At 33.0% G+C, this 26,646-nt stretch overlaps 2 long non-coding RNA genes across 10 annotated transcripts in view; one reads left to right on the top strand and one right to left on the bottom strand.

The window, feature by feature from the left end:
* Window positions 1-26,646, top strand: part of LOC145664599 (uncharacterized) — a 485,044-nt gene that overhangs the window by 352,995 nt on the left and 105,403 nt on the right. For 4 of the 8 annotated variants that reach the window (XR_014127478.1, XR_014127477.1, XR_014127475.1 and 1 more), the window contains one exon: window positions 9,721-9,913. The exons of the other annotated variants lie outside the window; for them this stretch is intronic. This is a non-coding gene — a long non-coding RNA (uncharacterized LOC145664599). The remainder of the gene's footprint in view (window positions 1-9,720; window positions 9,914-26,646) is intronic. 8 annotated transcript variants of the gene reach the window in all.
* Window positions 1-26,646, bottom strand: part of LOC145664600 (uncharacterized) — a 220,733-nt gene that overhangs the window by 136,518 nt on the left and 57,569 nt on the right. For both annotated transcript variants that reach the window (XR_014127495.1, XR_014127496.1), the window contains exon 2: window positions 25,942-26,007. This is a non-coding gene — a long non-coding RNA (uncharacterized LOC145664600). The remainder of the gene's footprint in view (window positions 1-25,941; window positions 26,008-26,646) is intronic.

The raw sequence follows: 26,646 nt of genomic DNA, 5'->3' as shown, positions 1-26,646 counted from the left end.
ACAAATTTGATTAACTGTCATCTTGTACATGTCATAACGAAGAATTTCATAAAGTTATGCTTCAGTGTCAGCCTCACCAAATTGGTAGCATGGTTTTCGTCAGCACTAATTTTTAGGCTTACAAAATAATTTGTATCTCTCAATTTACGCATGAGCTTTCACACCGACATACAGTAGAGCGTCGATTATCCGAAGTAATTGGGGGACATGGGTGTTCGGAAAACTGGTTTGTTCGGATAATCGAACTGTACATGTTTATTTGCCATGCGCGGAGCGGCACGCCTCAACTCTGAGCTGGCGCAGCTGTTGCTGTGAACAGCTTTGATACTGCCGCTACTTCTACAGCCAGTGCCAAACCGACAGAAGTGTGCTGATTGTTGAAACACAGCGACTGGCGGCTTGGCCGGTCAGCAGCGCCTTATGAAGGCCCCGTTAGAAGCAATGTTCCGCCAGCGGTGGCTCAGTGCGGCGACTACTGTAGGAAACTTGGTTTGGGAGTGAGGGGGATGATGGACGGTAGGGTGGGAGAGTAACAAGTGCGAGCGAGTACACAGTTCGGTTAAGCGGTCGTTCGGTTGACCGACGTTCGGATAATCGACGCTCTACTGTATTTCACTTTGTTCTATTTAGTAAGATCTATCGGTTGCTATGTCTCATCTTAGGACATTTTCTCTCTACCTGTTAAACGCTAATAATATTGTAAAACTCGGTTTATTTTTTTTATTTATTTTTAACAGTTGTTTCTTGCAGACCAAAGTGCTAAACAAATTTAGATCTGCCTAGCACTTTATAAGATTTGTAAAGAATTTTCAGCACAAGGAAAATAGGTATTCTAGCATAAATTAATAATATAATGTCTTATTTCAGCATAAATTAATGACATAAAAGTCTAACCAAATTCAAATTCTACAATTTATTTTCGTGTTATTACTATTATTTATAACTTCACTAGTTTAAGTGGGCAAGAAAATTAAACCCATAACTAATTCCTGTACACCATAAACCCATATGGTAATGAAGTCAAGCAGAAAAGGAAGAATGAATTATATTAAGAAAAAAAGTACCAAGTTTTGTTATTCTATAGAAACTTCCATTGTCAGAAAAAAAATCACAATAACTTAATATCACACAATGTTCATTTCCTAAGTTAGATTGTAGACAAATGCTATGCGTCTATATCTTTTCTTTTAAATATTTTAAACCAAATACTATTTTCTGTCGGAACTTCACTGAAAAATAAAAGAACGTAGCCAAAATAATATTTTCACTGTCCCATTTCAGTTACAGACACCGACTTCTAAATTTATCATTGATGAGTTTTCTTTTACTTTGTTTTTCCATTTTTATAGTGATTAGTCTTTGTCACAATATTGGGAATTTTTTTAAAAAATAGATATCTATTTTTTGTCTTCCTTTTCGTTGTATTTTTGTTAACAAAGTCTATAATACTAAAATAGACATTTAAATCAATGCTATGGAGCAACTAAATGTGCCATTCATAAACATAGAAATAGAGCTTGAAACATCTAGAAAAAGTGAAAAAACAGAAAATGGTGTTCTGGAAAAATCTTTTCTTCCCTATGGTCTAGTTTGCGAAAAGAAATTGGTCTCCCCCATCTTGTTACGTACGTGAAGCCCAATAAAAAGTTTTCTTTCCAGATGCAATTATCAAGTGCACATAGGTTCTGTTCTCAATTCTACAAGACAAGTCTCTAGTAATATACACTGTAGTTCGCGGTGGTCTGTTATTATAATGTGAACCTGGAAGATATCTAAAAGGACAATGATCGATTTTTAAAGGGAAAGTCCTTAGCGAACATGCAACTGTATGTGAGATAAGATTTTTTTTTTTTATAAAAATATTAACCGACTCCGAATTCGAGAAAGTGCTAAAAAGCAAGAGAATTTTATAAAGCACTATTAATAAAAGAAATAATTACATCTGTGCAAATATAAACAAATAATTGCCTAATATAAAATTATAGTTTTAATGACAATTTTGTTTGGCTTGATACAGACATTTTTATTATTTTGAAAAGTAACTTTTTAGAGCTTTTACAATTTTTTCTGTTTCTTAGTTTCTTTGGCAATTGTTTAATATTTTTATAAAAAGATTTTATCTTTTGCTTTCTAGCGCTTTCTCTTAAGTTGGTTTTTATATATATATATATATATATATATATATATATATATATATATATATATATATATATATATATATATATAATAATTTTTCCACTTTTTCTTTACCCCAGTAGCTTAGTAGTACCTAAACCGAGGTAGGACAGTAACTCTTTACGTATAAAATGTGTGGGTCTGCGATTTTCTTTTTAATTGGTCTACGCGCTACGGAATTATAAGTGAACATAGCTACACTCAATTATGGTATAATACTCTTACCTGTTGAGAAGTTCTCTAGCTCAGGAGACTAACATAAAATCTTATTAAAATTTACGAGACTACGGCGGAAGGATACTCTTTCAAACAAAAATAATAATTAAAATTGGTACACTTATATTGAGATTAAGCATAAATATACGTACATAAATGAAGTTCGTTAATTACAGTGTTAAGAATGTACTCGTTGAGATGTTTTATGGTCTAGCTGCAAATACTATTATTAAATTCTAATAAAACTTATACGGGTAAGTATGTTCTCCTCAAACAAAAGAAGAATCACCAAAATTTATGCACCTGTGTCAAAGTTTGTGTGAACATACTCACATTCTTGTATATACATAAACAGGTTGAATTGAGAACTTCGACCTTTTCTTGAAGTCGGTGAATAAAAGTGAATTCCTGTCACGAAGCAAGGGAAGACATTGCTACATTTTTCTTTTTTGTAGCAAAAATGGTTTATTTCTATGATAAATTATCATCAGATGTATAATGTTTTACTATCAAAGTTTTTGGTAGCAAATTGCGAATAGATATAGTTTTTTTAAATGCTCTATAATGCTCTAAAAACCAAAAATATTGATTCAAATTTTCAAGCCTTTCTTCTTTTTTGTTGAAGTAGCAGAGTTTTTGTTATTTACTGTACCATTGATATTTCATTGCATGGTTTGTATATGAACCATGAAAAATAATTACTTCCTAAATATGACCAAAGACGAATACAATTAATACAGCATAAACAATGAAGTAATAATAGCACTATATATATATAAAACCACTAACTTAATCATGAAGTTCAATTTTGAATTAATTTGAGATTACTTTTAGGAAAGATTGAAAGGTGGTAAATATGCTAAGTATAACACATCTCAACAAAATCCAGATTGTTTAATTTTTACATATACATTTCATTTAATGAAGGAGTGTTCGCTTCTCTGCTATCAGTAGAGTGTATGAGATGTTCCAAGGGCTGTTTTGCCTAAGGGATCAAACATCCTCTGGCAATTTAAGCTTTTGTTTTGTGGATTTATTCGTGATTTGTTCATCATTTAACTGTTCTCTTCGCTGACATCCTACACACACATAATTATTTATTATTGACCACATACACACAATTAATGCAATATATTTATACAACTTATTGTCAGTGTTACACAGTTTGCGCTTTGAGCATTTTCAGAGGAACATGAGCTACATTCATGTTTTTACTAAATGTTATGCAACTGATGGAGAACTGTAATCAATTGAAAATACCTTTGGGCATTTGTTCTCATTAGATGCATTAGGAATGAAAATCACAGTATAACATATATTGATACAATTTTTAACTTTTGACCTCGTAATAAAACAAATAGTGATTTTTTTTCGGGGGGGGGACCTTACGTATAGAAACAAAATACAAGTGCATGACACAAAGGGAAGCACACAAAAAATAACTGTTTTTTTCTCCATATTAGCTAGGAAAATTAGTTTCGGTTATGGCAAACGTGTATGAAGGTATGAACACCTAGCACAACGTTAAAGACATCTTTTATCATTATTATTATTATTATTATTAACTCTACATAAGGTTTTAATTTTTTAAGGACTTGAACATTGGAGAATATGGGAGGAAACACTTAACTTTGTAGTTATATTATGGGATTTTAACTGAAATTCTGTTCTCATTAAATTTGAGGTTAAACAAGGTGAAATGTCGAATTGATACTAGCATAGAGAATCTAACTGTTAAAGGCCATATCATTTAGGATTTCATATGAATTCTTCAAAAAATGTTGACCTTCTATATGCCTACAATCATCTCAGACGGAGGCTTTAGCGGGTAAGCCGGGCAGGCATAGACCTACCCAAAATTTTTGAAAAATATATAAACGCTAAAAGATACAATGAAGAGTAAATATATTTTCCACTATTTATATTAATGGTAGATAATTATTTAACAAATAGCATCAACCACTACTGTAAAAGTAATTTCCTACTGTCATTAATCAATCAAATGTTTATATGTGTCCGTAAGCGAGGGAGAAGGCCCACCCAAAATTAAAATCCTAAAGCCGCCCCTGATCTCAGACTACGAAACCAATTATTTTAGATCATTATATATATTCTATGGTTCAGTTGCATTTCTAGGATTTGTATAACTACCAAATGATACTGCATAGCAGTTCGCTATACAAAATCATAGAAGTTGGCTGCAAAGGAAAAATTGAATAACAAAATGTGATGTTATCATAGAAGTAAGCATTTTTTTTTTTAATGTAGTATATTATTGTCTTTCCTTAATAAAAGTTTTCTTCCAATCTTATTTAAATGTTTAGTGATAAATATTTATTCAAAACTCATTACAAATGTATTAGCAATGTATTATTTTGTATGTTCGGTTGTGTGATATTCTAACTTGCTAACACAGTGGTTTCCAACTTTTTTTTTTTGGACTGACCACACACTTTACTGAATGCTCACGTCACATTTGTTTGATTTTAATAATAGCGTAAGAAGATAAGTTTCTATAAGATAGTGACTGTATGTAGTACAAACCATTATTGACTAGTACTTTATCTCAAAATTGATTTTTGTTAATTAAATGCTTCATATTTATTTATTATAAAATTACGTGACACACCCAATAGGACGGCACAACACACCGGTTGGGAACCATTGCGCTAACATAATATTACTAAAATTCAGTTCATTATCTTCGTAAACTGCCATTTAATTTTTTTGACATTCATTAATTGTAGTCACGTGCTTTTTTCGGGAAGGGAGGAATGTTAAAGATATTTGTTATGTATTTCAAGACTCATATAAAGATTTTAAATTAAACTCACGACGTATTACGTTTACTTAAAAGAATGATTTACTAAAAACATATTTTAAAGTAATTTCCACCCAGCTAAATTTGACCATCCATTTACATCTTCTGATTTTAAGCAAATCCATAGTCTTCACATTGTGAAGAACTGTAGATATGATCGATATTATTACATATTTTCTTCCGATTACAGGATATCACAAACACAAAGTTGAAAAAGATCCTTGAATCTTGGGGTAAGGTATAATTACTTTTGATATTTCCATACTTACACGTTGGTTATAGATTTACCTTTCTCAAGGGTTAAACTTTTACGGAAATGCTGATAGAATGTTGCATTACTTTACCCTATTTGGGGAGAGAGAATGTTTCGAAGTTGAATTACAAACTTTTCATAGTAACGGTTTCAAATATAAATCTAGTGAATCTGTTTAAAACTATGGTCGATATTTATGTCCTTGAAATATTCAAAAACAATGCTTTAATGTAACCATTGAGGTAGTTTCGATATTAGTAATTTTGTGTTATAAAAGTAGTTTACTACGTAAATAAAGGTCTACCACTATGTTAAATTTCATGAAGATCAAATGAATTTACCTCAGAACGTTTAGCAAGATCTTCTATTAAAAAAAAAAAAATCATCCCGAACTTCGATGCTTTGCACGGGAATCAAAGCTCTATTATTAAATATTCTGCCTGTCGGTAGATCCTGAGACTTAAAAAAAAAAATCTTTTAGTTGGAGGCTGGAAATATTTCTTCCTGTTTCTTGATCTTCATTCAGCTCTCTCCTTAACTCACAATATTTTCTTTTTCTTCTTTTATTTAAATCATCGATCAATTGTCCTTTTTCCTACTTCTCTCTTTCCTTCCACCTTGCCTTCTATGGCGTTATGAAGAAGGAAATTTATTCACAAGATGTGTTCAATTTAATTGGCCTTCGTACGACATATGCTGGTTAAAAGCATCCTCTTCTCCCCCACCCGTCTTAAACACCTTCTTTCTTTCCCTCTTCGTCCATTTTATCTTCTCAATCTTCATCCAGCTTCCATACTTCGAAACTCTTTCTATATTTCCTCATTTCTTCTCTAAGTTCCGTGATGCCCAAGTCTTCAAACTATACAATCCCATAGTCTACATATAGCACTTGACCAGCTTCTTCCCTAGTCCAATATTAAGCCTGCTACTTAGGAGTGATATTTTCTTGCTGCATGTCTGTTTAGCAACGGCGACTCTTGACTTAATCTCTCAGATTCAGTACAAATCTCTGGTCAAAATACTTTCCATATATTTGAAATGATCGACCTCTTTAGGCTCTTTTCGTTCCATTCTGATAAGGGCATGTTTCCAAGAAATACAGAATATTCTAATGACTTTTGACTTTACTATGTTGACTTCCATTCCCCATAAAATATTTCATACGGGTATTAAGCACATCAAGGTGCTAAATTTAATGAAGATAGAATGAGTCCACCTGAGGATGTACGGTATATACTGTCCCTGTCACACTGATTTAAAAAAAAAAACCCTTGAGGACGGAAAAAATGCTAATACTATGAATATCGCGACTAATAGAACAAAGAATTTAAAACGGGACAGTTGTCACTAGAGCGACTTATCTGTCATACTTTAGTTTCAAAATCATAAATGACATACTACGTTAACGACGACTGAACTTCAAACAAAAGCAACACAATAAACAATTGCACGTGTTCGTCAAAAATTTAAGATGGATAGCACCGTTCGTATGTTCATATTCAAAGTACCATCTCTAAACGATATGTTATTCGAACGTTGACCAAGCTGCAGTTTTCGTTTGCTAAATCTATCAGTCCATTTTGGCTATGAAGACTCACATGATAAGTTCTTTTGAGAAAATACACAAACTACCACCGTATCTGGACATTTCGGCTATCGACAGGTCTGTAACTAGCCTCTTTTCATATGAAAAGACATTTTTGTGGTCAGTCACTTAAATGTTATCCTAGAAAACTACGACTTTTACATTTAAATTAGATCTTAATTCTCTTGTTCTTAGTATGTTTCTTTGTATGAACTAAACTAATTTACACATACATAAAGAATAAGTATTTGTATAGGCCCGAATATAAGTAACGATGCTTCTGTCAAATACTTTTAAAAATGTAGTAATATTAATTAGAAGTTCCATCAGTTTGAAAAAATCCGGATTTTTTTGAAAAAGTCCAATCCACTTGGGCCCATATGGGTTTTTTTGGGGGGGATTTAATTGTTTTTTTTAATTATTTAAATGTCTTTGGGGTAAAAGTGTTAAAATGTGATTTATATTTCAAGATTATCATTGTCACAACTTGCAACAATTTTCTATTCACTGTTGTTTTGAAAAAATGGCTGTCATTTCAAAATTTTACACTGGATCGCCGAGAAAATCTATACAGCAAATTTAGAATGTCTAGTGCTTCTACCCTCAAAATTTCAACTTAAAAGACCGAAAATTGCGCTTTGTAGCGTGGATACCCGCTATTTCGAAAAAATGACCGCCATTTTGAAATTTTACGTAGGTATGCCGCCAAATCTATACAGGAAATTTAGAATGTCTCGTGCTTGTACCCTAAAAATTTAAACTTAAAAGATCAAAAGTGGTGTCCTATGGTATGTGTGGTGCAAGCAGACGAACGAACAAATGTAGATCGAATCATCCCAGGAGCCTCAGTGACGTTCGCTAAATATGAACACCAAATATATCAATTTAAAACAAAGATGTAATTCATGTTTTTTAAAATAAATGTTTCAAAATGTCTTATACGACATAAATATTTTCCAGCGTAAAAATAAATGGTTTTATTGTTCACTTCCAATACTTTGTTCAAAGTTCACTTCCGATACTTTGTGCGTTCAATTACGGAAATTTTCCGAGGATTTGTTGCAAGACGGTTCTTACCAGAAGATTAAAAGAATTAGCAAAGAAATAATTCATATTTTATAAAGTAAGTGTTTCAAAATGTCTTATATGAAATTAAATATCTTCCAGCGTAAAGTAAATAGTTTTATTGTTGAAGTATTCACTTACGATGATTTGTGCGTTCAATTCCGGGAGTTTCCCGAGCACTTCTTTCATAACTTTTTTTTTTTTTTTTTCGAAAATGCAGCACTCTTTACTGTACATCAAAACTTCCAGTAGTACAGGAGTTTGAATTCAGCATTTGGAATAGTAAGTCTTCGGAATTCAGTATTTACCTAGTCTTCGGAACTCCAAGCATTAAGCTTCTTAAATGTGACAAGAATTCTTAAGCTATTGCTGGCGTTGATTCTGCAGAATGCTTATTTGAAGAGTAGTAACAAATAACTACTGTTGTTGTTGGAAAACCAAACTTTACTGAAGAATACTTGTGTTACCATCAAAGGTAATAAAAAAAATACTAATAGTTTTATTAATGCATTACATATTTACTGTTAATACCGGCAACTATGGCCTTAAACCTAGTGGTGCTATTTAGCAGGTTCGCACCGGTTCCCTAGAACCGGTTGTTAAAATATTTCGAGTTCGCAGAACCGTTTGTTATACTCAGATTGTTATACCCCACACGCATATGACCTAACCAAGAGTGAAGGAAAGAAGCCAAACAAATTAGTGAAAACACCTCTGTACTTTTCCCGCTCGTTTGTATTGTTGTGGAAACAAACAAATTTCATTTGTTTCAATTCAATGGGTAGATAGAAATTTGAATGGGCAGATAGAAATTTGAATATGAATTCCGGAATTTTGTCCGGGATATTGGGATCTGTGAGTGTAATGAATGTAATACGTATCTAAGCGGTCGTCCACATTACGTAACGCGGCAAAGGGGGAGAGGGGTTCTTCAGCCTTGCGTTATAGTGTGACACGAGGGAGGAGGGGGTTAATGCTTCGTTACGTAATGTGTTTTTTTTTTCTGTAATCTTTATTCTTGTTCTCAGATTTATATGCAATCTTTTCATATAATAATATATGCAAATAATTAAGTTCTTTTCATTTTTATAAATAAATATTTTGTATTGTTTTGGAAAAGTGAGAACATACAACCTGTATAAATTGAATCATGCAAAAGAAATTTGAAGCAAGAAATTTGAAGCAGCTACTAGACACCAACATCACTGGTGACGAACCCTGAGTGTATTACAATACAATAAAGCTCCGTTTTGTTCTGTGGCTATCGCTGCAATGCATTTACGGTGCACGCTTTTCTGGAATTAATTGTTAGCGATCGGACACGCTTGAAAATGCCCTTGCGTTCCCACTCGTAAGGCTATTTCTGAGAATACATTTAAAACTTTTGATTTGAATCATTACCCACTCTATTCTTCCAAGGGCTTTTACATGTGAAACAGAAGAAACTCTTTTTCGTGAAATAATATTTTCCGCGACAGAACGATCCAAACAAAATAAGATATTAAAAACCGAATTCGTCGGATATTCATCTCATACTGAATTTTGTCTTTAGATTTGAATTTTCCAAGAGAAATCGAGTTCATTCATATTCTGGCACTGATTTAGGGCACGAAGAATTTGAAAAGGAGTAAACTGAAGTCTAAAGATGGCCGGAAGATTGTTCACAAACGAGATGTTCCTAATCCTTCACGTGTGCAGCCACGTCGTATCTGTGATCTACGAGGAAGAGAACTTCTTTGTATCGTCGACACTGGGAAACTTCAAATACAGAAAGCATCCTGGATTCCAGAAAAAAGAGGTTAGTGTCAATTCTCTTGATCCTGTTTCACCTGCATTTTCCTGCAGCACTTCCTGCTTGCCAATCACCGGTGACCTAAGAGGTTGGGTGTGATCTTTTTGGGAAAACGACAGTATGGAATTTCGAAGAATTAAGACTGGTTAATTAAACAGCCTTATGGGGTTAAAATATTATTACGGTACTACCATTTTCTAATACTTAGATTTGTTGGCAAAAAAAACACTACACATATATTCAAAATATAAGCATTTTGTAATGAAAAGTTTTGCCATTAAATCTATTTTTTTATTGCGCTAACCCCCAAAATAAGAAATATTGGTGAAAAAATCAAAATAAAAAAGCGTACGTAACAAAGGGGGGAAGGGGTTCAGCCTTGCATTACAAACTTTAACAAGGGAGTGGGAGGGGTAAAATTGATCAAAAACAGCGTTATGTAATATGTGAAGGCCACTAATGCCTATTAAATGTGCTACCTATCTGCAATACGTTTTTGAATGACTTCAATGTCTTCAAAAACGTATTCTTAGTTCTCGAGATATGTGTCTTCGAAGCAATGTGTACAAAATAAAGTGGTCTTTTCATCGAAATCTCGAGCGACTGCTCGTCATGACCAATACTATCATTTCTCAAACTATGGCACTGGTGGAACAAGATATATATATATATATATATATATATATATATATATATATATATATATATATATATAGAGAGAGAGAGAGAGAGAGAGAGAGAGAGAGAGAGACGGTTGTTAAAAGATTAGAATAGCACCACTGCTTAAACCCGACAAACGTATGAGAGATAACGTCCCTCGGTGTCGGCGAGCCCACTATTCACGGAAAGTATTTTCTAAAACATAAAACTGCATATTTTACTTCAAATAGGCTATAAGCATAATCCATACGTTAATTTGTTCTATAATTATCTCAACCGAAGGTAAGTTTTTATTATTATTATTATTTCTTTATTCATTCAGTGTATTCAGAACTTTATAAACGTCTTATGTTGAATGTTGTTGTACACCTTAACGTAAAAGCATCTAATTCGCCAAGAAACGTCCAAAATTGAAAAATATAACTTTCAATGTGATCACTTTAGTTGTACCAATAATATACTAACAAAAAGCTCAAAAGCCCAGGTAGGTCCAATACGACAAAACCCACCGGTTTTTTTCGGGCTGGGCCCACTTGGCCAAACCCTGTTCCATGGTTATGCCCTTTAGGCTAAAGGAGACGGGTGATTAAAAAAGTAAATGATCATGAACGAATTGGTGGAATGAAAATGTGAGGGGAAGCATTGTAGACATAGTTATTGTTCTAGACCTAAAAAGGTGATTTGAGAACATTTATTTTCAGTTGAAATCAAGGCGATTACATTATTTGTAATGTGACTATACAGTGATATTTGTAACGCCCACCCTGTTTTAAGATGTTTAATATCTTTCCGTGACTAAATGGTTAGCGTTTATCTTTGTTATAGAAGACATAGGTTCCGATTCCCATTTCCCATTGAAGTTAATGTGGTTCGGATTAGTGTCGTTAAAAATTGAATGATTCATTATTCTAACGATTTTAAGAACAATAGCCCGATCATGCTCCAGTGTATGAACTGGAAAATCACTTAATATATAAATATCTAGTTGAAGTAAGTTTGAAATCCACCTATAGATGGCAGCAAGTGCCTTTATTTTTCCAGTGTGTTTTGTAGAGAGCGACAATATTCAAAATTATTTTTAAAAATTCAAGAGATAAATATTTAAACTTTGTCCAAAGACAAGTTGAATAAATTAGTCAGAGAATAATGTGTACACTTTATGTTACGAGAATGTTTGTGAAGAATAAAATTAACTAAGCATGGCAATGGAAGTCTCTGGACAGTCTCTGAAAGTATACACTTTTGACGACGGGTCCACATGAACTTGTTTCCTTATTTTGATGTAAGGAATCACCTGTTTCAGTTTGTCGGTTTAGTTCATTAACACTCTGCTCAATTGTGCGGAATTTCACGTTTCTTTTCCTATTTCAACTATCTGAAAGATAAGATTTTGTATCCCAAGAAAACGCCTTTTAAATAACAGGGGATTTCTTCATCGCCCTTCAGACTTCTTAAAAATTAAAAATATTCACTTTTGGCAGTTTTCCTGTGGGTTAGTCCCGGAAGGCTAAAATCGTGCCAAATTTCATTATTCTAATACTGCCGGAAGTGCCTAATAATTTTAGAGTGTAGAAGATGTCCCATATAAATAACATGGAAAAGGTTTTCAGTTCTCCATAAAACCACTCTAAAGTTGGAAAATTTTATTATTGGTGATTTACTTAGGTAAGATAACAAAAACGTACAAGCATACCGAATTTCAAGTTGTTATTCCAATTCCAAGTACCTAAAATGTGAGATTATAGGTTAAAAAAACGCCCATTTTAAATAACATGGGGAATTCCTTCATCCTCCCTTTAGACGCCTTAAAACTTAAAAATATTAACTTTTGTAAATTTTTCTGTTGGTTAGTCCCGAGAAGCTACAAAAATGCCAAATTTCAACTTTCCACGTCAACCAGAAGTATCCGTTATTTTATGTCAGTGATTTAGTTCATGTAGTTTTATATATAGTTAGGAAGGATATGATAGGATGGGATTAGGATTAGGATAAAGTGCATGGATTATTCTCATATTATCTATTCAATGTTTCTTTGAACAAAGTCTGAATATTCATCTTTTCCATTTGATTGAATATTGTCGCTCCCTACAAAGCACATTAGAAAGTTAAGAGACACGTGCTATCATCTATTAATTATTAGTGATCCTTTAAATTCATCTTAAACTGTAAATTCACATCTTTGTAGCCTAGGTGCTCATACGGAAAGTAAACTTCAATAATGAAAACTTTATATATTTTAAGTAAAACTACAGAAAAAAAAATTTCCTCTTTGAAATCATTCCGCATCCTTATTTATATAATGTTGCTTACAAGTGAGAAGAGAGTTTCCAAAACGAATGTGGTTGCTTCATTTCTTTTTACATAAATAACAGTGTGCTTGTAGTAGAAATTCAGTTTATTTTATTTTATATCGAATAAAAAGAAATACATTCTTCCAAAGATTTCATTTATAGTTCTGTTGGTAGAATACATGTCAAAGATTTTCTCAATAATTTCGGCAGTCCGTACATGCTGTCATCATTATCAAAGGTAAAAAGACAAAGGGAAATAGGTTCAAAGAGTAAGTTAGTATTATGTAAAGGAATGAATTTCAATATAGCACAAAATAGGAAAAAAGTAGGATTCTACACGTATTATAATAAGAGGAAGGAAATGTTGATCTATGCTTTGATTTCTTTTTTAAAAAACCTTGCTAAGTTGATCTTTCTATATTAGATTTTACTCAGTCAAGTAATCTTACACTTATTCCTTTTGGTGTTGTTTCTAATTTAGATGCATTGGAAAATGGAAATGGCAGGACTTTTTCCCCCTCTCATTTCAGATCTAGAAACACTGTCAAATAAATACTGGTAATTGTTAATTTAAAAAGCTCGCACAGGGTATGAAAAAAAAAGTGTTTCGTTGTTAGTACCAATTTATCTAATTGTCATGTCAGTATGACACAATCAGTATCGTACGTCTTCGAAATAAACTTCATTCAACTACTTTTGGAAGATTTGTAAATATATATTGCAGAATAAAACAATGTTTGATGTTTAATGTGCCAGACAACGTTAAATTTGTCCAAAGATATTTAATATTCAAGTACGTTATCCAATTTTACGCCAACGAGTACGGTAAGTTCGAAGAAAACAAAAGACTAAAATTCTCATTCCACTAACTCTCCGTAACAATGGGGGGGGGGAGAGTGCGGTGGCTCAGTGTTAGAGCGTTTACCTCCGGTGCTTGGGGTCCCTGGTTCGGTACCAGCTCGCGCCGTGTGGTGGACAAACACCGTGCTCGTGGGTTCTCCCGTTTCCTTCCACTTTCTTCATTCCACCATTTCACTCATCTCTCATCATCACCGTCTCCTTTAACCTAACCGGCATAATCGCGGGACGTAAAACTTAAAAGATTTTCTCCGTAACAATTGTTTTACAATTTTTTTTTTTTTTTTTTTTTTTTTTTACAATACACACTACTAGTAGCATTTTTAAGAAAGAAGTGTTACATGAACCATCACCCCATCACTTTTCTTGTAAAATTGAGGCAGTACCTCGAAAAATATACGTCAGAATGGTTGGCCACGAGATTTAAACCAAATCCCTCTCATAAATAAGAAGATATTTAACAGTTTACCTACATCCATCGGTATTATATATATATATATATATATATATATATATATAATAGTTCATAAATGATATAAATGTTTATATATTCATATTCATATTTAATAATGATATGAATGTTTATAATCCTTTTGCAACAGCAATTTGACTTATTGTAAATTCTGTCAAAATTGTAATTCAGAAGATATGTTCGTCTTTGAACCCTTGAGATCCCTTATTGCAATTACTAATAAAGAAAGCATAAGTTCTCATAATGGGAAATACATTGAAGAATTCTTTCTTATAAAACGACTCTTATAATGGAAAGAAATTATCTAGGTAAACACAAAAATTTCTGTATTGATTAGATTAATATTTATTTACAGCAGTATATACGTATATATGGCAATTTTAAAATGGAAAAAGAAAACTCTGTAATAAACATTTTAGTGACAGCTGATCTGAATTAATTCACAATTTTATTAATAGTTGTCGCTGTAACCGGTTTTCAATAATTATGAAATTCTCAAATTTTAAATGAATTTTAAATGTTTTTACAAACTTGTGCTTAGGTGTTTAAATGCATAGTTTATGAAATACAAAATCGTTATTTTCTGTACATGCAAAGTCAAGATACATATTAAATCAAAATTATGGTAACAGCCTTGCATGCTTTCTACACATTTTATAATGTACATCCCCTACATAAGTAAGGACTACGTATATGTCTATATGTCGTATTCTATAATTCACATTTCATTATTATAATTAAACACCAATATTATCAAAATATAATTCAACTTGGGCCACTAAGCATGCATCTGTACCAAAATCAAAACAGGAGGGTAATCAGATCTATATACTTGCAATAATTAATTTTGTAAGCACCAATAAAGAATCATTTTACGTGAAAGTATCCGCTAAACTGTATTTGTTCCATTGATATTAATTTTTATGAACATCTGTGAATCAATTACTAATATTCTACAGAACAAAACTGGGTTGAAGAATTTTGTCACTATTATGAATTTAACTACAATGAATTAAATACTAAAATTACATTTTTGCTCACCAAGACTTTTTCATTTTGCCAAATTGTTAATAATTTTGTTAACTAGTAAAATATTGTGCAGTGCTCGGGAATACAGTAATTTTACTCTGTGGAAGGAGGAACTAAAACAAAACTAGTCATGAAGCATATTAGTTGCCTTTTCCATAATTTCAAAATTTCAACTTCTGCCAGTAAAATAATTTGAACTGTAATATTAAAAATTTAAAAAAAGAAAAAAAAAAACTAACCAAAATAAGGGTTCAGCTTACGTTAAGGCTTAAGATTTGCTAACAAGAAAGATGATAAAGTTAAGTTATGTCAATGAAGAATTTAGAGAGAGTTTCTCACTTAAGGTATTTCCTATTTTATTTCTTTTTCTTTTCACAAATTCAGTTCAGTACTTCTTTTTGAGCTTCATTTATTATACTTCAGTTCCAAGTATACCTTACTTCTGATGAAATTAGCAAAGATGCTAAATATATTCCAGAACGGACATGGCTTCGATCTTCCAGCACCATCAACTAATATTAACCCCAGACGTTCCTCAAATCAGGGGTTCACACGCCTATTTCCGTGACAACGTTTATATTAAAACATACAGAAAGATAAACATATACAAGACTATGAATATAATTCACCTATTTTTAACGATTACGGATTTTCTGGTTGAATAATTTAAAAATATTTATTCGAATTAAAGAAATGGAATATTTAGAATACGATAATACTAAAATGATATAAATTCACATAATTTAAAAGAATTTACTACATATATTATTTCAATGGGTAACAAATTTGACCATTAATATTATCACTACACCTACATATAAGCTATCCAGTCAAGACATGATTAACCAATTGACGTAAACGAAAAATTGAAAAGATTGAATATATATTAATACACGAAATTTGCAACAAATTATGACATTATACAAAAATTAATTGTAGGAAAATTTTTTAAAATGGGATTCCTTCATGTTCCTCTTGCGCGGGGAAAAAAATTAATTTGTAAACGAATAAATTGTAATATATGATTTGAAAAATGAATTTTTCATTCAAATATTTTTTATAGATCAAAATCTAAATCTTAAATTTCAACTTTATCAACTACATTTTTTAATGAAAGAATTCAATTATGAAGCTACTCCGTATATATGAAAATTATTTTCATGTTGTATTTCATTTCCTTCAATCACAGCCTATATCTCCAATTCACTTAATAGTTTTTCATCAAATCTTTATTTTAGCAGAATTTACTCAAAAGATATTTATTTCTTTCCGTAATGAATCGAATAAAGGTTCAGTAGTGTCTGCAAAATATTCATTTTCCAATTACATCTAAAGGCTGTCAAATACATTCCCCTGATTAGTAGGTTCGGCTGCCCGATTGATCTTCTTTCCCAATTCTTGACATTTGATTTATATATTAGCATAGTTTGAGAAAAGTCGGTGTAATTAAAAAAAAAAAAAGCAATGGCGGTGGAAAAGCACCATAATATATCCCACTCTGGTCACGTTGATTATTCCTACAATCTCTAAAATTGTTTATCGGATTATTATATTTTGTATTAAAATTATTTTTATTTTGTCTATATCGATTTGAATTATTATTATTATTGGATGGACTTGATCTGTTTTTCATAAAATCTACTGTTTCTCTTCTCATAAAATCTATTATAATTGTTATTCTGGTTATTAAAGAATCTACTATCACCACCATATTTACAAAATTTTCCTTCCATAAATCCTTCAATCTCGCAAGAAATATCAGAAGGTTCTCAGTACGTTTATTAGGTAGTATCTTTAATTCGGTGCACATTCGCTTTTTTCCCACGAACGTTTTCCATTATTATTGGGTTTGACCTTTTTGGTATTTGTACCTCAAATGTTTTATAGGTTAGTACAAGTTTCAGTACTTCTAGGTGCTACAAGTTTTAATAATCTGGACTCCTCCGGAAGCAAATTATCAAGAATTAAATTTATTACTTCATTTTTATTATAGTCATTAACCAATTCATAATAGCGATCTAACAAAAAACATACAAAATACTTGAATGTTTCATGTTTATTCCTGTCCTAGTTTATAGATTCAATCGTTTAAATTGTTATGAGAAAAACTGAAACTTGAAATGATATACGAAATCTTGAATGTCATTATTCGAGACTTGAACCACGTTTATGACGGAACATTGTAACGTTGTATATATAATACGGAGTTTTAATCTTTCATCGATATTAAATAATTCTAGGCTTTGTGGTAAATTTTCCTAAAAAACCTTGGAAACTCACGTATATCACTCGGCCTAAGATTACTATAAATTCCGAAATTAGATCTCTCCTCTACATTAGACCTATAACTATTTGATTTGGATTATTAAACATAGATGTAGTAACTTGATTATTAAACATGGGACTATTTTCGGTAACAAGACTATTCCTTAAGGGCATATGAAAATTCTCATGCGGTTACCGTACAGCCTGACCTTGAAAATAATTCGTAAAGTTTTACTACTAAAACTAGTCCGAGTATTTCCAGCTGTACTAAAACTAGTAATTGTAATAGTTACGAAAATAGCAGTATTCCGTGTGGGAATAAACCTAACTTTTTCCTTCTCCTCTGAACCACTATTTTAGTTTCGAAAAACTTCTGTTTATGTCTGATCAATTTGTCGCTTATGATTTGCTAAAGTACCATTTACACTATCAGAAGATTCCTTCCAATTTTGATCAAGTCTCTTAACTTATTACTTTCTGCTACATTAGATATATTAACCTTACTTAATTATACAGCTAATTGATAACTCTACCATCGGTTTGCTTTACATTCTCTTTCACATATGTTATTTCATTACTTACTGATATTATCTCAGCACATACGCTGGATAACTGATGGTTCAAATTGTTATTTTTTTCTGATAGATCTTTTTTTTTTTTTTTTTTTTTTTTTTTAAATCAGACAATGCAGTTTTGTTAGTGGAAACTTCCCCCTTTATACTGTCAACTTTCATGTCTACACTACTAACTTGTGTCTCTACATTATCAACTTTTACTTCTAAGTTAACTATGGTCAATTTAGTTAACTTTTTAATTTCTTCGAATATAGCTCTAATTTGCTCAAAGAATATATTCTGTACTACTGGTAAATTTTATTGACTTGTTGTCACACTTACTCTACTACTTGGAATAACATTACTATGTACAATCAAATCACTTTGCATGTCATTCGCTTCTGAATCTCTAGTATTAGGAGAATCTACCTCACTAACATAATCACTTACTACAGGTACTGTTTCAGTTACGTCAATTATGCTTCTCTTTTGGCTCTGCCATTTTCACACACTTTATGCGTTTTCCCGGATACTTAATCCTCGTAATCATCCTTACTAATGTTGCTACAACTGACATGCCAACCAGTATTACAAATTTCACTAATAAGTACTGAATCTTTCTTCGGCTCAGAAGTCAGAACCCAATTCACTGTCACATTTAGTTTCCGATTTCTTCTGGTACGAACCATTTTACTGTCAACTGGCAACACTGCTTTATATTAGGCAACTTATTAATCAAATTATATTTAGATAATCAGTTCACTTTTATGCAATAACTTTCCATATACGGTACCAATTTTAGCCATCTCCCTCCAACAGAGATGCAACTGCATTCCGACGCACCACAACATTTTAGTATTTAGTCTGGATTTATTTCACATTCCTTATAATACTAAGAATGGAAAAGTAATAAGATTTCATTCAAGGAGAACAAAGCAAATCCTCGGCTGGAGACGCTACTTTCTGTTCAGCCTTCACTTATAGTTACTATTTAAAAACGTATATGTATTGATGATAATAATATTAATGTGTAATCATTTACGTAAATTGGGACGCCATCTTAGCAGTTGTTAGGTACGAGGAGGTATCAAAAAGTTCGTGCAATCACCTAGAAAGTAACGGACTACGAACGCCCTTGAACATGCATTTTATAGTTAGGCCCTTGTATATTAACCATGCAAATTCTAGACTCGTTACTACTCTTGCTTTCTTTTTCAAGCAAATCATTGAAGGTGCGATGATTGACAAGCTTGAGGTATAGTGTTATGTGTGCAATAGGTATGAGTTATGAGCCTGTCTGAAATATCATTCACAGCCAGCTACATCTTCAGAAAGTGTCAGCACGGTGGGAGAAATGATTGCTTACAACTTTTCAGAAGAAAAATAGCGAGAACGCTGCAAGAGAAATGTTGCATCGAAGTGGATGGAGAGGACTTTTTTGGCAGACTAGTGACAAGATGAAAGTTGGCTTTATCTTTATGACCCAGAAACAAAGGAAATGAGCATACAATGGAAATAGCCCTACTTCCCCGCCCCTAAAAAGGCATAAGTGCACAAATATGCTGCAAAGGTAATGCTTGCCGTTTTCTGGGACTGTGAAGGAGTCATCATGACAGATTACCTACCACAGTGGCAAACTATTGCTAGTATCTATTATTCCCATCTCCTGACTAAGTTACGAGAGGAACTGAAGAAGAAATCGTGGATTGGTCACAAAAGGGGCGTTACTGTTGTCAGACAACGCACCAGCTCATTCCACCCTTGCATCCATGATAAAGGGAGTGAGTGGACTTAGGATGTGAAATATTGCCCCACCTCCATACTCAGTGGATCTAGCAGTAAGTGACCTCTTTTTCTTCCTAGAAATGAAGCGTCCACTCAGAGGACGAAATTTTGACAAAAGGGATGACGTTTTTCTGAGGTTGAACTATGGTTTCAAAGCCAAATTGCAAACTTTTACAAAATGGGCTTACGGAAAGTGAAGAACCGCTTGCAAAAATATGTCGCTGTGCACGGTGACTACGTACATAATGATAAAAGGACTAATTACAGTGTCAGAGTTCTCCAAGCGGATTTATTCTAGGTGATCGCACGAACTTTTCAATAATCCGCCGTATATCCTTACAAATGCTAAGAACGAGGTTTAAATTAAAAATAAAAAAGAATAATTAATATTCTTTCGCAACGACAATCTGAATTATTGTAAATCTGTCAAATATTTTAAAAAGGAAAGAGAAAAATCTGTAATAAACATATTTGGTGACAGTTGATCTGAATTAATTCACACTTTCACAATAGTTGTAGCGGTAATCGGTTTTCAATAATTATGCAATTCTCAAATTTTTAATAAATTTCAAATGTTCTTACGAAGTTGTACTTAGGTGTTGAAATGCACAGTTTATGAAGCATGAAATTGTTGTTTTCTGTACATGCAACATCAAGATACACATCTAATCAAAATTATTGTAATAGCCTTGCATGCTTTCTGTACATTTTATAACATACTTCACTAACTTACTCTAATACAGAGGTTGTTCAGCCTGCGTTTGGCAGATTTCGTTCCTTCCCCCTCCCGGGCAGAATGGACTCACCCGACTTGGCTCGTGACGTCCTGCAGTGTTGTGCAGTGGCTTCCTGGGAACGGAGTTGTTTTTCCGCGCGGACGACAATAACGCCCAAAACAGGACCATTGTTGTGAGTGTTGTGTTAAGTTTGTTTCCGCTCTGTGACCAAAATGCCGCCCAAACTAAGCCGGTTTTGGGAAGGCTATGTTGCAGCTCTTTATGACGCCCACATTAGTGTTTCTGGGATTAGAAAACAGTGCAAGAAGAATGGTTGGAACATCAGTTTATGTGGAATAAAAAATGTTATTAAAAAGTACAAGGGCAACAAAGCTCCACCATTTGGATCACCAACGAAGTTGCCTAGGAAGCGGGAATGCACCAAGGCCACCTCCACCATGCAGAGAAAACTTCGCAAAATGGCAATGCAAGAAAATCCGCCAACACAAAGGTGTATGGCTAATCGTCTTGACGTGTCTTTGGGGACTGTGAGACGGACGTTACACCATCAACTCAAGCTGGAGAAAGTCATGAAAGCTGGCGGCCATCTTCTCACGGATGCCCACCAAAAGGAACGAAAGTGTAACGCCCGGAAGCTGTACGAACGGCATCTGGCAAAACAAAGATGGATGTACGTCGTAACGCTCGATGAAGCATGGATTTACCTTTCCGACTGCGGTAAACCGAGACCCATCATGTACCGAGAGAAAGGCGCCAAGAACTTCAGAACGTGGGTCCGTGTCTGTAAAGAATCCTTCCCAAAAGGGTTCATGGTCGTTACTGGCTACTGTTACCGAGGTAAACTGAAGATTCGTAGGGTGGCGAAGAACTGCAAAATAAATTCGCAGTATTTTCAGGAGCAGATCATGCGGCCGATCTACGAGCATGAGATTTCAACAATGTACGGAAATGACGCCAATCTGGTGCGCACTCACGTGGAGAAGGCCTCATCACATACCTCACGATCGTCCCTCGCATTCTATAGGGAGATGGAGGAGGCAAGTGGTATACAGGTGATATCTTTCAATGAGGTACCTATTAAATCTCCAGATGCAAGTCCTATGGACTATTGTTGATTGATTTGGATTGCTGAAGTGGGCTTTGGGAAAACGGCGTGGGACAACTGTGGAAAGCTGTGCAAAGGGAATGGGACAAGATTCCCCTCCCAGTTCTTCAGAAAAGCCTATTACAGTGGAAATTACGCTGTCGGACTATTGTTTGAAACCAAGGGAAACACATCGAGCATTTGCAGACCTGGCGCCATGGTTCTTCTAAATTTTTAGGTAAGTCGAAGTTGGCTAAATGTAGACTGAACAATCTCTGTATTGGCCCCTACATACACAGAAACTACGTACCAGTCGTATTTTATAATTCACATTTCATTACTTAGAATTAAACACCAATATTATCAAAATATAACTCCATTTGGGCCACTAAGCATGCATCTGTATCAGAATCAAACTAGGAGGTAATCAGATCTATGTATTTGCAATAATTAATTTTGTAAACACTAGCAAAGAATCATTTTTCATGAAAGTATCCGCTAAACTGTATTTGTTTCATTGATATTAATTTGCTATAAACATCTACGAATTAATTACTAATATTCTACAGAATAAAACTGGGTTGAAGATTTTGTCCCTACTGTGAATTTAAAGTCATTGAATTAAAAACCAAAATTACATTTTTGCTCACCAAGACCTTTTCCTTTTGCCAAAACATTATTAATTCAGCCAACTAGTAAAAATGTTGAGCAGTGCTCGGAAATACAGTCGTTTCACTCTTTGGAAGGAGGGACTGAAACAAAACTAGCCACGAATCATGTTAGCTGCCTTTTCCATAATTTCAAACTTTCAACTTCTGCCAGTAAAGTAATTTGAACTGAATATGAAAAACTTCCAAAACATTATATTCAGATTTAATTTAATTTTGAAGAATAATCTAACCAAATAAGGATTCAGTTTAGGTCAAGGCTCAAGATTTGGTAATAAGCAAGATGATAAAATAAGTTATATCAAAGAATATAGAGGCACTTTCTCACTTAAGGTGTTTTACATCCCTCTCCTCCCAACATACACACAAGTTCAGTTCAGTACTTCTTTTTGAGTTTTACTAATTATACTTCAGTCTCCAAATATACCTTACTTCTTATGGAATGAAATGAAATTAGTAAAACTGCTAAATATATTCCAGAACGGATATTAAACACAATCGGCTTCCATCTTTTACCACCATCAACTAACTATTCTTAAGCTCAGACGTTCCTCAAATCAGGAGTTCACGCATCTATTTCCATGGCAACGTTTACGTTAAAGCATATAAAGATTATGAATATAATCCGCCTATTTTTACCAATCATCGGATTTTTCTTGTTGAATAATTTTTGAAAATATTTATCCCAAATATTAGAATATGGTAATACCAAAATAATGTAAATTCACACAATTTAAAAGAATTTTCCTAAATATATATACAGTGTATATTTCAATGAGCAACAAAATTGCTTATTAGTATCACTACCCCCACATATACGCTAGTAAAATTAAGACATGACTAACGGACGTATACGAAGAATCGAAAAGATTGAATAAATACACGAAATTTGCAACAAATTATGACAATATTATAAAAAAACTTAACACTGTAGGAAAAATTAAAAATGGGATTCCTATAATGTGAGCATATATTTACATAATAAATTAAAACGATCGACTGTGTGTCACATTATCTCAAATCTTTTTTATTTTATTACATTTTCGAAACTTTCATATATATTTAAAAAATAGAAAAGGGATTTTATTAAGCAAATATAATTGTGATTGTTTCTCGTATATTGTACATTTCAAACCTCACATTACGATTTAGCCTGTCTTTCTTCTGACAGTTTGGAATTCAAACAAATCATCTTATACGTGTTCTATGGTCTTACTGATGGTAAATGCAGGTTACAGCGTTCATAATGGGCTCTACTCAAATTTGGTGATTTTGCTCTAGATTAATCCGCGTCAGGTACCATGGGGTCAATTTTGACTCCAAACACTTATACTAACAAATATCCTTCATTAGGTAAACCCGAGCACAAGTCTGTAGTAAGCATAATTCCTGTCTGAAACCAAAGTGAAAATACAAACAAAAGCACAAATAGGCTAGAAGCAATTTCGAATGTATTAAAAGTCACAGCACTGTGAAGAACGTGAAGAACACTGGGGTCAATTTTGACCCCATGGTACCTGACGCGGGTTAATAATGAAGTTAATGGATCTTCAAGAAACTTTATTAAATACTTGCTACTGTTCTTTACATGAATGATAAATTACAGGATGGCTCAAAAGTAAGTATTTAGTCTTGTATCAACCATATTTAGTTACTTACGGCATTTTGTTTTCCGTACAGATAATGACTTTGAAATATTGCTTAATAAAGTGTGTCAGTTATAAAATGTCATCCAATAAAATTGCAACATTCCTGGAACCTATCCACGATACGGTGTACAGTACAACACAAATTTCAGTCAGCATTAATATCCTAAACATTCGTAAGATGAACGAACTCATTTAATGTGTCAATTGTCAGGGTCCTTATCTTGTTGGAAGAACAATTAGTCGAAACCAGTCCTAGTTTTGAGCTGTGGTACCAATATATTGCACAACATGTCTAAGTAATTCTTACCGTCCACAGTTGTATAAAGCTGGTCAAATGATACCATCGCTGGACAGTGAACCTCACATAATAAAGCCATCACCTAGTCACTACTAGATTGTATCCCTACTTGTGGGTCACTGTGTATATTAGTAGTTAGTTTCTTGAGTGAACATCATTTTCAGTAGAAAACTAGTTCGTTTGTTTTCAGATTTACTTTTCGTATTATTTTTTATTAAGTATTCTAGGGTGTTTTCTTTATTCATGTAAGGAAGTGATTATATGATCTGAGAATATTTCTGATTCCCAGGGTGAGAAGTCTCATATGTTTCATTCATGTTCTTGGACGGAATTTTTATTAATATATTTGCATTTGTAACTTACATTTTTTCTTCTAAATACAGCAATTCATTTCGGGATTGGACTAATAGTAAAACCATGCCTATTTTACACCTTACAGTTATATAATGTTTCTGACAGCTTTATTGCGAGTTGCCAAATTCACGTATTTATACCAATACCATCCACTTTACATAAAATGCATTTCACCAAAATTTAACACACCAGCAGTATGTTCAATTAATGTATTTAGTTGTCTGAAACAAGGTTTTCACTCCAGTAAAACGATTAAAGTAAAACAAGAAATAACCCATTAAAATGTGTAGAAGTAACATATGTAACGAGCAAATACAAAACTAATCAAACAAAGCACATCTAATGGGTAAAATATGTACTAAGAAAAATTCCAAATCAAATCAGAGGAAGAGGATCTTCTTAACACATCTCCAGCTTTCTAATCTCCATTTTACGCAGGCTAGCATGTTACTGGAATCACCTTCTGTTAATATTTTATAGATTTTAAGTTATTCGTTTAAAGTATTATTATTTAGTGAATGTTGGTGGATTCCATTTTCACATTCTGTTTTCAGCTGCTCGATGTGTTAGTACAGGTTTTCAATTTTTTCAATTCAAATTGCAAATCAGAATACGACAGCTTAGACCAATATAATTTCTTTGATAGCTCTACTTCAGTCACTGAACATCTCATTGGCGTCTCTGACTTGATCACTAATGATTTGGATTGGAAAATATTCCTCCACCTCAAACTATAAATCCGTTCATGTTCAAGAGGGTTACCAGTATATTCACAGGATTATTTTTAATTTTCCTTTCCCAGTCCCTCCATCAGAAGGACTTTCTGAAATCACTAGTGTTCATGATAACGACGGTCGCATAAGGCCATCGAAACTACTGGAAGAAACTTCGTTTACTTTGTTTCAACGAAACCATAAGTACTGTCTTTTATGACTGATACGTTCGAGTATTTTTCCTTAGTATTCAGTTTTTTTTTTTTTTAATTTTATTTTTTATTTTTATTTTATTTTTATTTAAAGCAAAACTAGGTAAAATTTCCTAATTTATGGAGACTAGATTTCCTTCGAACTGTCAGGGAAAAAAACTGATCACAATTTATATAGTGATAAACTTTATACTATACTTCGACGAAATATAGAAAAAAAAAATCAAACTGAAAAACAATCAAATAACCACCAATAGAATTTCTACACAAATCTAATGTGTTTGTTCAAATGCTAATTCAATTAATTACATTTAAGAAAAACATGCACAACAAAGTCTAAAACTAATGGACAGGTAAATAAGAAAATGAAATAAACAACGATTTCTAATAAGATTTACTGTCAACCTTTAGGGATTGCTGCGGGTCACTAGCAGTAGGCATTTCGGTCGTTGTCAACAACGTCGCGAGAACCTGTAATGAGAAAAAGATTAAATATATTAAATAAAAAAATAAATCTTACGAAGTCAGTCACAGTCTTATAATTCAAAATATATTGTGATAATAAAATTGTAAATGTTGTATCGGAATTTCTGATAGCTGTTTTGTGTTTTCTTAACGTGGTCCATGGCTCATTAACTTAAATTTATTTTGTTTCTTATCTAAGACAAAAGTTCTCGAACATTTCAATTCAACCTACATTTCTTACAAGCTTGCTTCAGCAGCCTCATACTTTAATTTCTTATACAAACATTTTAAAGTAGTTAGAGATAGTATTTGAAACATTTTTCACACATAAATTAGTCGAAAATCTTGATAACTCAATAAAAAGACAAAAACATTTAATTTTTAGTATGTACACAGCTGAGGTTCAAGATCCTGGTACCCTTTGAGGTTCTTAAAGGTTTTCTTTTTCAAACTGAATTCCGTTTTATACCATGTCGGTTAACATGTGTACTTACTGATTGGAACACTTGGGTTTAATGAGGAAGGGATTTGCTCTCGTTCTGCCATCGATCACAAAATGCCCTAGAGGTTCACCGAACCTTTGTCAATTAGGTACCTGGAGTACTCTGACGGTAAAACAGACATCCAATGTATTCAGAGTTTTCG

Source organism: Thermobia domestica, chromosome 11, assembly GCF_964235325.1.
Source record: "Thermobia domestica chromosome 11, izTheDome1.hap1.1, whole genome shotgun sequence".
In the NCBI taxonomy this organism is placed as follows: domain Eukaryota; kingdom Metazoa; phylum Arthropoda; class Insecta; order Zygentoma; family Lepismatidae; genus Thermobia; species Thermobia domestica.
The sequence above is the reverse complement of the archived record's forward strand: the minus strand, read 5'-3'. Positions and strand labels throughout refer to the sequence as shown.